At 31.6% G+C, this 10,294-nt stretch overlaps 1 protein-coding gene across 2 annotated transcripts in view; it reads left to right on the top strand.

The window, feature by feature from the left end:
- Positions 1–10,294, top strand: part of LOC118186822 (uncharacterized) — a 370,423-nt gene that overhangs the window by 249,942 nt on the left and 110,187 nt on the right. The gene's annotated exons all lie outside the window — the stretch shown is intronic.

The following is a 10,294-nucleotide window of genomic DNA, read 5'->3' as shown; positions in this document are numbered from 1 at the left end:
ATTTTTAATTAAAACTGACATTTACAAACCCATCAAATTCTGCAAATTCAATACAGTTATTATTAGTATTCAATACAGTTATTTCAAAGCAAAATTACTACTTAATTAAATATAAAATTAATATTATATTTTGAATGCAAATATTAAGGGAAAAGTAAATTAAAAAGGGATCGATATGCGTCGAAACTGGTTATCGGAAACGACAAGAGACAGAAGAAGGTCTTTTTATAACTTTAAGAAGCGACTTTTCTCACATTCCAGAAATCCAGAAAAATCTTAATATAATTCAGAACTCTGGTTTGTATATTGAAATAGAATTAAACTGCAGTGCATGTTTTCTGGAATTTCTAACTTAAAACAGTAAAAAACGTGTTTAAATATAAAAATTATTCTAACAGTTTTGAGAAAAATTTAAAAAAAAAAAAAGTAGGAAACCAGAAACTTCAGGATTTATTCGGCAATCATCAAATGTGATGTACGCGAAATCTTAGAAAAATCCCGTAAACTTCGCAAATATAAATTAGCACTGGGATAGAATTTCTTCCCTATAAATATCTAAAATGAAATCAATAAACATTTCGTTATATTATGCATTACTAAAACTGGCATTATTTCATTATATTATAAATTATTAAAACATGACTTAATTCCCTTGCATGAAAGAAAAATGCTTATGTAGGAGGACGGTTTTTCCATGTATCGAATTTTATATACATAGACATTCTGCTTCATCAACCTGTCTGTAGTACAATAAAGCTTTTTACTTTCTTGTAAGAAGTAAAGGAAGTACTGTAATCATGAAAATTTCAGGTAACATATTTTCAACGGAAATATCCATTTTGACCATTACCGAATCCAACTGAACGAGGTGGTTTTTTTTTTTTTTTTTTTTTTTTTTTTTTTTTTATGATATCCTTGACGAACAGAATTTTTTTTCCAAAGCGTGTTGTAGCGTGGATTTAAAATGGATTCAACAGGTATTTTCCCGTGACGTACTTATGTATGTATATCGCATAACTAAAAAAAGATTAATTGTAGAACATTGAAATTTTGTGTATGGTACTGCTGTAACATCTAGCTGTGCACTTTCCATTTTTTATTGCAATGGACAGTATCAAACGTATATCCACTCCCTTACTCGGCTTAAAAGTCCTTACCTTACCTTAATTTTTGCAATCGTTTGTCATAGCCATATACTTCCAATTATAGAAATGTAATCCAAGTATAGAAAAGTAAGGAATCCAATTATAGAAAAGTGAGGAAAATTTTCATGTGTAAAAGTTACAGCATATGAAGTTCATCTGTGGTGTTTTTTTATTTGTCAGCCAAAACTTCAGTAAATAATATTGAAAATCGTACAGATTATTTAATATTAGAATGCATACACATGATTTTATATTTCAGATAAACAAACTTAAATAACATTTTAAAATTACTTTATTTATTTTCACATTAAAATTACGAGTTTATTACTATGGCGATATATAACTTCGAATATCTGTTTGCTTATAAGACTACCATAATTTACAAAATTCGCTTTTTATTCAATGAAGCTCCGTAACTTCGAGTAAGGACATAGACAAACATTTCTCTTAATCTTAAGAAATCTTACGAAAGCCTGCAGTTTTTCGTGAGCTTTCTTCCATGTAACTCTCTTGTTTTGCCTACCATCTTCATCCTGACCTTCATTCTCATCTTTCGCTTCCTTCTCTACCTGATATCCATCCGAACCTGTATCTCCTAATTCTCTAGCACTGATCTCTAACAGTGATCGATCATATAACTAAACCTAAGATACAGAATAGGGGCACCGGACTTGTTTTAAAACCAAACGAATCTGTATTATTCGATTCGTCATCTACGATAATGATCACAGGCCATAATTTACACCAACAACAATGTAAAGTAATCTTCATTTCAATTTCGCAGAACAACGTAAATATGCGTCTGCCAACACGAAAGGTTTTTTTATACACTACTTTTAAATTTCATACATCGATGCATCAAAAGGAATCGGTAGATCACCTTTATATTCTGAGTAATTCCTTTGCTTTATAAGGCTTGTTATGCTGGGCAACAGAAAACAAGCGCTAATATTTTCCACATTTACGGTCTTCAAATTATCAGTCATTGCATATTGTTGCGTGCGTACGGGTTCGTTATGAAATGAATTCACAAGTCCGATGAAAAATGAACAAAAATTTATTATTATCACAACAAAAATGCTTACATTCTCTCAAATTATCATGCAGTATTACAATATCTCACAGTAGTTATCTTTTAACTACTCAAATGTCCAATAGAACGTAATTTCAAAACAGCTAAAGAAAGCTAATCCGCGAATTCGCTACAATCAACAAAAGCAGTTTTCTAAACAACAACAAAAGCAGATTTCTAAACAACAACAAACTAAGCAACTAATACGAACTGAGATGTTTTCCTCCTTTTATAAGATTTTAAAATCACGCGCTAGAATTTTCTAGTACTTTCTCGAAATCAAAAAGACATATTTATTTATTTAATGTTAAATGCACGTGCTCTTGTATTTTTAATTTTCCAGCTTAGCTTTCTTCTCTTAATATTCGTCACGCGCTGTACTGTGCGGGAAATAAAACCATTTAATTTATAATTGAACTAACATTAGCTTTTTAAATACCAAATTCGTAACAATATTTTTATCTCATAGTCCTAAATTCTAGATTTCAATTTAGAACGTTATTTTGATGTTGCCAGTTAATTGGATTACGAGGGATATTACTGTATTTCAAAATATGATATCAGCTTTAAACTTATCTAGTAGGACACTAACAAACAATTAATCTAATAATTAATACCTAAAATAACAATTCAAGATTAATATTAAAGCTATTTACGCAATTTTAAAATTTAATTTTTATTTATTATATTAAAAATTAATTACACTCCTGATGAAATTTTAAACTTTTACAAAGAATAATCTATCCGTGTTGGTTTCGTTGTTCATAAATAATTTTTAAGTTGTATTCTCAAGTTTGTAAAACAGCTGTTAACTTTTTCGATCACCACTTTTCACTTCGAAAGTTTTAAACTTTGCACTGCTTTTCTTGATTCGATTGAAACTGGCATGTTCACTTTCCTCTATATCTCTTTTACTGTCATTTTCACTCTCTGTAGCTCATATGATATCGTAATTTCCAATGCTATCGTAATCAGTTTTTTCCACATGTTGTCTCAAGGTTACTGCCATTTGCAACGTTTTCTAGGAGTGAATCTTCATAACCTCTTTGAATGAAGTCCAGAATTTCGGCCACGAACTGAAATTCCTCTGAGGCATTATAAAGTATTTTCTCCCTCCTTTCCTCAGACCTTCTTGGTGATTGGAAGCATTTTCGATGCGTATTAGCGCGGTCCAGGCTTGGAGTCCCGGCGAAGGCATTTTACATTTTTCATAGCTCCTGATTTAAAACAACCTAATGAATCTATAATTTGCCTGAATAAAGAACAATTTTTTTTAAAAAATTTTAATTATGTTTAGAGAGACTGCTCTTTGTGCATTAATTATAATATGCATAGCATCCAAAAAAGATATCAACTTATTTGTCTCCTTCGAACTGCTCACAATTTCCCAAGAATCTTTTTCTGAAAGTCACCTTTTCTATAAAGATAATTGAAAGTTTTTATAATACCTTGGTCTAAAGGCGAAATGCTAGAAGTTGTATTTATAAGAAAACCAAATTAAACATTTTTCTGAATGAGAGCAGAGGGATACTCGGTACAGTTACCTAACAGTAAGGGGTTACAGCCAAAAACATCGCAGCAAAAACATCGCGTACGAAAACGTCGCGGAGAAAAAACGCAAAGCGAAAACGTCGTGGTACAAAACATCGTGGAAGAAAATAAAACAAAGGGAAAACATCGCAATTCTAGAAACATCATGGTACAAAATATCGTCTTCGAAAATAAAGCGGTTTAAAAACATCGTTGTTGAAAATATCGTGATAAAAATAAAGCACCTACAAATCATCGCATGACGATAACATTGCAGATATGCATTTACATCATACAGTCACTTATCTTCCTTTTTCTTTTATTCTTTACATTTTTCATGAAAAATTATCAATAAAACTTTATAAAAAAATTTACTTATTAATGATATTTATTAGTTAAAATCAGTTAAGTAAGTTTAAATTTCTATTATGTGCTTTAAGTTGCCTTAATTCTATACTCATTTTCAGATTTGTGATTCTTAAGTCTCCTTCTTATTTTTTTAGCAAAAATTTATTAGTTCAATCAAAAATACGAAATGCAAAAGTAAAAATGTACCTCTTTCCTTTTTATGCGTTTTTTATGCATAAACATAAAAAACGCATGTCTGCCATGATTTGTAGGTGCTTTAATTTTTACCACGATATTTTTTACGACGATGTTTTTAAACAGCGAAGTTATTGAACCGCTTTATATTCGACCACGATATTTTGTACAACGATGTTTTAGAACTGCGATATTTTGTTTTTGCTTCCTTTTTTCTCACCATATTTTGTATCACGATGTTTTCGCCTTGCGTCGTTTTCTCCGAGATGATTTCGGCGGATACGCAGTAAAACTATTCTTTCGTTTTTCTATTCATTGTCCTGTTTAAAAACAAAATCCTTAAAAATAATACTTATCATGCCTAAGTTCTTAATATTATGATAAGTAAGAGGTACGTCCTTGATTCTTTCAATCACCGAGGCTTTCCCTCTTTTCCAGTTTCTTATTCAGATCTTATTATTATGATAAGTTAGAAGTAAATCCTTGATTCTTTCAAACATCCAGGCTTTCCGCTTTTTCCAGTAACAAATGATGTCTCTTATATGTTACATCTATACTGTATGTTAATAATAACGCACTAACATGGTCTCTCAATGTCTCAAAGCCATCTTCAGTTTCATTTTTAAACATTAATGTATATCTGACTATGCTGTGTAAATAAATAAATCAATTTTGTCTTTATTGTCTTTATCTGTTTCGCCTGTAGTTTCACACTACATATATTCCTTTTTCAACCAAGGTAACAACAAATCTCTTATTCAGTTATTCGCTTGATGATCTTGTTTCTCACCAATTGAGAAACAATACCTCTTTCCATCTTTTAAGTAGAAAATTATAAGTGGATAAGGAACCATTAATTGGTCGGAAATTCTGTTTTAGCAAATTCTGTTTAGCAAATTAGGAAATTCTGTTTTAGTGAATTCCACAGCTTTTGAAACAAAAAGAGTTCGAGACACAGGAATATGCATTAATCTCACTGCTTAAAACCATTCTGGAGGTACCATTTCAGAATTTCTCGATTATCTGTCCCTTTTGCTCTTCTTTCAGACATTTGTATGCATTATTAGCTCTTTATCAATGCATTGTTCATTTTTAAAATTCCCGGCTCAAACGACTTCTCCTTGGCTGTATATATCAATAACATCATAACACCTTTTCCTTCAGGCCTAAATTTTCGACATATTACAAGCTACGTACACAGCAAATTAAAAGATGCTTCTTCTAGTAATCTGTTCAAATTCAAAATTAGTGAGGAAATCTAGCAAAACGATTGCATTTTGTTTGGTTCAGTCTACAGTGACCATTCTCTTTTTCCGTTCAAAGATTGCTAGTGGTATGATAATTCAAAGAAATATTTCATGAACTTTTCTGAGAACTTTCTGTAAACTTAAGATGTGTATCCCAACCGGAAGATTATGATCGTAGTAGGATGCAGAGGTTGAAATTCTGCATCCCCTGGCGTTCTAGAAGGAAAATCAGAGCTCAATTTTAAAGCAACTCCTTTCCTTCAATTCTGAAGAACAAACAGTCCCAAATGAAGACTGCTCACTCATTTAGGACTGTTTTTTACTTTTTTATACGAAGTAGAGGAAGTAATGAAATCGCAAAAAACTTTCGGGTATAATATTACAAAGGAAATATTCATTCTGAATATTTCCCAATCAGTTCGGAAGTTTTTTTTCTGTGTAATGTCTGCACGTACGCACAGAATAAAGGAATGTTTTTCCAAAACGGATTGTAAAATGGATTCCAAAAGGGATTTTTTTTCATGTCATCTGTACGTTGTACCTAATCTGTACGAACGAAAATTTAATGCATGCATGTATCTTGTTGAATCTCTGAAAATTAATTATTAAGTATCTGAAAAATTACAGGGTTTTAAACTTTTTAAACTTTAACTCAAACTGACTAGTGGTGCCGGACAAAAAACTCTAAAAATATATAATCATATGAACATTCATAATCGCAGCCCGTAGGTTCACGTCGCTCAAGAGAGCAAGACCCCAAGGTTTCAAAACCAAGGTTCAAACAAGGTTAAAAAAATATTGGCTTCTATTAGTATCATAAGTATGATGAGCTCTCTCTCTCTCACCAAAAGTAAAGTAAACTAAAATATTATTTTATAAGGACACAACTGATTTCTTAATTTTTATGGCTCAAAAATATGTTATCTGATTTCATTCACGTAATCATGATTTTCAGCCTTCAGTTTAAATGATAGAAAGGATTATTATGGCAGAATCACATTTCTATTAAAGCATTTTGCTGAAATGTTGTATTTTAGCGAAGAACATAATTAGTGACTGAATTTATTATTGTTTTGTATTCTATATCAATGCAGAAAATTAATTCAGTTCTTAAGTACAAACTTCTATTAATTAGAGACTTCTATTCTTCTTTCTTAGACTTCGGATGAACGCTAAAACGTCCTACCTTTTATATATTAGAATTTGAATGCATGAACTTTGATGTCTTACTGCTTTTAAATATAAAATCAGATTAAGATTTTTGCATATTATCTTTAAAGGAAACATTTTAAGTGCTTCGAAGAATGAGGAAACAAAATTATAAATCAAAGATAAACAGACTGGAATAAATCTCAGTTGAGCAACGACGAATTTGAAGAATTCTTCCACGTAATGAACAAAATTAAAACCATCTATGAAACTGCTGCAAAACATTTAGCTAGAAGGCCAGATCAAACTGCTCATGCAGTAAGGAGATAAATTTCAAGATGCATAAAAATTGGTTAAGAAGATTTTCTTTCTTCACTGTTTATAATTTCTTCATTTTAGTTTGCATAGTATATGTCAAAATTGAGGATTGCTTACAATTTTTGCATTAGATATCTTGTTCGTCATAGCTGGCACGTTTCGTTAGATGAAGGATAGAAATAACTAAATTGTTATCACTGTGTCGTATCACAAGATATTTTAAATAAAATTTAAGCAGGAAAATAGTGCATTTTGAAAAACAAATTTATGTTAATTTCATTTTTTATTAACATCGTACTACTCGTATTATGAAAAGTAACCCCTGAAAAGTGATTTTTATGCAGACTTTAAGCTTGTTCATTTTATTTCCGTTTTAAAAGGATTGGATTGGTTTAAAAGAATGAGGAGAGGCGTCGAAGTAAATCTTATAGACCTCAACGTATGACACAAAATTCTAACGCCTTTAGATGATTCACTTTCACGTTCATTCATTTGTTTCACCAGCGCGTAGCATCCTAATTTTGCAGACGGTAACGCGTTGTATGTAGGAGATTGTTGACAACAGTGGCAAACGTAACACTGCAGTAGGAATCTTAGCTTCTCCTGTTAAGGCATCTTTCAATTCTGATATATCTCGTGGATTTGATGTGTACAGTTCAGATAGCTTATACAGCTTCAGAAAATCCCAGAACCAGAAATCCATCGGAGCGAGGTCGCGGGATCGCAGTTGCCGCGAAACTGCAAAGTTAGAGAGAGATGAATATGTCTTGAAACGTTGTACACGTTGAAAACTTGAAATTTCAATGAAATTTTCCTCTTTCCTCTCCTAGTTACTAGTCCTTTACATTGCTCTTCTCCGCCTGCAATTTTCATCATATGTGTATTGTTCCAAACTCAATTATGGTTTTTCAATGCGCTTATCATTTTGTGCAGTAAACAAGGGAATGTTGCCCTTCAAAAGTTTTGAAATCTTTAATTGTAAACGTAACTGCGAGAATTTTACTGTTTTAAACCAGCATAATCTCTAGCACATACATTCAAATAACAATATCTGAAATTTCGTTTCGATTGGTTGAACGGATAGGTTTGGATTTCTATTGGTTGAACGGAGGGATTTAAAATTATGAAGTGAAATGTTTTAAATAAACTGTCAAATTTAATTTCCAAAGTATCTCATTATCTTTTTAACTACTATAAGAAAATTTTGGTAATGTCGTATTGCACTTGGGTGGAACAAATGCGAAGATCCTCATTGTTTTTAAGAAATAAGTTCGTATACAGAACTAAAATGAATTTTAAAGTACTTTTCACGTAAGCTTTCGTTGAGTTGTTAATTCACTGATTCACGAAACCTAAATTTCTTAGCACGAAGAGATTTGGAGGTAGGGGCTATTAGTTGTTCGAAGGCCACTAACGGACCGCTGAGAAGCATATGGACACTATGCACACGCTTGGAAAATTGCTGATAAATACCTAAGGAAGAACAAATATTTAAACATTCACTTAATTATAAAAAATTTTACAACCAAGTGTCTTTACAAAAGTCGCACTAAATCGTACCAGTCGACATTTTACTTTCAAATTGCATGTAGGTTTGTTTTTCTATTCTAAGAGAAAGCGATGTAGCTTTAATATTGTAAAACATTATTAAGAATTCATACATGCAATAATGTCCAATATGTGTAGTACATTCAATATGCGATAATATCAAGTATGCGTAGCACCACGTAGGTAGCATGTTCTTTCGATACATACTCGTGTGCTACCCATGATTGTTAGCTTCATTATTATAAATGCTCCGAGAAGTTTTTATTTAACTTTCTGTTTTCCATATTATGTGATAATGAGTTTTAATTTATAAAATATTGTGTAAGTGCAAGAAATATCTAAAAAACTTTTGTGCGTTTTGTATGGGTAAATGGAGCTGAACAAATCCTAAAGGGGATTTGAGCGAAAAGTAAATCTCGAAAAGTCGGAAATACGCAGCGAACCAAAAATGTTTGGAAATGTATTTGGTATGTATTTATCTTTTTCCTAATTAAACTACTAAAGTGATTAATTAATTTTTCAATGTCTAGATTTATTCCATATTTCTGAACTTCAGAAATTATTTTTAAAGAACTATTAATTAAACTATTATTCGAACAATTCTTTTCCATAGCGTTTGTTGTCACTATTTTAACGTACATCATTTGACTGCTCCTTTTTTACCACGTTTTCACATTCTTTAAATCTGCTAATCATACCAAAAGAAACAAACGCAATAAGCAGATCTTCATATACATGACTTCCTCCAGGAACGAGAGGTTTCTACCCGCAGTATTTTACCACGATGTTAAAAAGAGTTCTGTTTGACTTTGTGTCTAGCGCAGGTCGTCAACCAGTGAGAGGGAGTTAAATGTCAAGGCATCTAACAGCGTTACCTAATTATGTAAATTTCCTGAATACAAAGATTCGTAGAAAATTGCATTCGATAACGGAAAACAATTTTCTGTCAATCACAACTATCGATCGTAATCGATAGCAATTGTCATCGATCGCAGTGATAGAGGTTTTAGTGATATCAGGGCTTGGGACATGTCGTAACTGCTGAATTAATGGACCCCAAATATCATTCAAAATTAATTCTGTAGCTCATTTGAACCCATATACGTACTGCATCCGCATCGCAGTGATGGAAACACTGCCTTTAGAACGTTACAGAGTTTAGACCAGATATATGACTTAAAATGTAATGTGGTAGACACATTAGAAAGTGTCCTATTGCTATGGTATTCAGGGTTCTCAAACTTTTGATTAACGAGTACCATCTAAACAAAAATTGAAAATCTTTAGTACCACCACTACAAAATACTACTACCTCCACCAATCTTGAACAAAGCTCAGATCGTATAAATTTACGAGTGTTAGAGAAAACTTCAATCAGAACGTTGCGGATTTTAATTTTTGAATTTAATAGTTAAAAATATTTGCTTCTTTGCGTACCACCAACTTTTCTCTTGCGTACCACCGGTTGAGAACCGCTGCTGTACGTTCCGCTGTAATCTAAAAGTTATGAAGGGACGATACGTCGTCTGTGTTGTTTTAGCACTTAAAGTTTAAAACAGTGTGGAAAAGTACACGTTTTAGATACAAATAAAAATACCAGCTGTTGTTTCAGAACTGTCAAATGCTACTTTAATAATTTCTATTCATATTAATTTACGAAAATAACTGAAAAAAATTTAAAAGCTTTAACTTTTCGAATTTGCATGTGCTATCTAGTTTAAAGCTTAAAATTTTTAAAAAAC

The sequence above is a fragment of the Stegodyphus dumicola genome, chromosome 8, assembly GCF_044657685.1.
Source record: "Stegodyphus dumicola isolate Sdum_Otavi_A_Nest chromosome 8, ASM4465768v1".
NCBI lineage: Eukaryota > Metazoa > Arthropoda > Arachnida > Araneae > Eresidae > Stegodyphus > Stegodyphus dumicola.
Note: the sequence above shows the minus strand (reverse complement) of the source record. Positions and strands in the feature narration are given on the sequence as shown.